Here is a 1,493-nt window from a genome sequence, read left to right as displayed (position 1 = left end):
TATTGTGATAAAAGTCATTATTTTCCATAATGTAATGATAAAAATGAAACTTTCATATATTTCAGATTCATTGCACACCAACTGAAATATTTCAGGTCTTTAATTGTTTTAATACTGATGATTATGGCATACAGCTCATAAAATCCCAAAATGCCTGTCCCAAAAAATTAGCATATTTCATCCCACCAATGAAAGATAAGTGTTTTTAATACAAAAAACACCAACCTTCAAATAATCATGTTCAGTTATGCACTCAATACTTGGTCGGGAATCCTTTTGCATGAATGACTGCTTCAATGCAGCATGGCATGGAGGCAATCAGCCTGTGGCACTGCTGAGGTGTTATGGAGGCCCAGGATGCTTCGATAGCAGCCTTAAGCTCATCCAGAGTGTTGGGTCTTGCGTCTCTCAACTTTCTCTTCACAATATCCCACAGGTTCTCTATGGGGTTCAGGTCAGGAGAGTTGGCAGGCCAATTGAGCACAGTAACACCATGGTCAGTAAACCATTTACCAGTGGTTTTGGCACTGTGAGCAGGTGCCAGGTCGTGCTGAAAAATGAAATCTTCATCTCCATAAAGCTTTTCAGCAGATGGAAGCATGAAGTGCTCCAAAATCTCCTGATAGCTAGCTGCATTGACCCTGCCCTTGATAAAACACAGTGGACCAACACCAGCAGCTGACATGGCACCCCAGACCATCACTGACTGTGGGTGCTTCACACTGGACTTCTGGCATTTTGGCATTTCCTTGTCCCCAGTCTTCCTCCAGACTCTGGCACCTTGATTTCCGAATGACATGCAAAATTTGCTTTCATCCGAAAAAAGTACTTTGGACCACTGAGCAACAGTCCAGTGCTGCTTCTCTGTAGCCCAGGTCAGGCGCTTCTGCCGCTGTTTCTGGTTCAAAAGTGGCTTGACCTGGGGAATGCGGCACCTGTAGCCCATTTCCTGCACACGCCTGTGCACGGTGGCTCTGGATGTTTCTACTCCAGACTCAGTCCACTGCTTCCGCAGGTCCCACAAGGTCTGGAATCGGCCCTTCTCCACAATCCTCCTCAGGGTCCAGTCACCTCTTCTCGTTGTGCAGCGTTTTCTGCCACACTTTTCCCTTCCCACAGACTTCCCACTGAGGTGCCTTGATACAGCACTCTGGGAACAGCCTATTCGTTCAGCAATTTCTTTCTGTGTCTTACCCTCTTGCTTGAGGGTGTCAATGATGGCCTTCTGGACAGCAGTCAGGTCGGCAGTCTTACCCATGATTGCGGTTTTGAGTAATGAACAAGGCTGGGAGTTTTTACAAGCCTCAGGAATCTTTTGCAGGTGTTTAGAGTTACGTCGTTGATTCAGATGGTTAGGTTAATAGCTTGTTTAGAGAACCTTTTCATGATATCCTAATTTTTTGGGACAGGCATTTTGGGTTTTCATGAGCTGTATGCCATAATCATCAGTATTAAAACAATTAAAGACCTGAAATATTTCAGTTGGTGTGCAA

This window comes from Nematolebias whitei, chromosome 4, assembly GCF_014905685.2.
Source record: "Nematolebias whitei isolate Nwh7 chromosome 4, NemWhi1, whole genome shotgun sequence".
Taxonomy (NCBI): domain Eukaryota; kingdom Metazoa; phylum Chordata; class Actinopteri; order Cyprinodontiformes; family Rivulidae; genus Nematolebias; species Nematolebias whitei.
Note: the sequence above shows the minus strand (reverse complement) of the source record.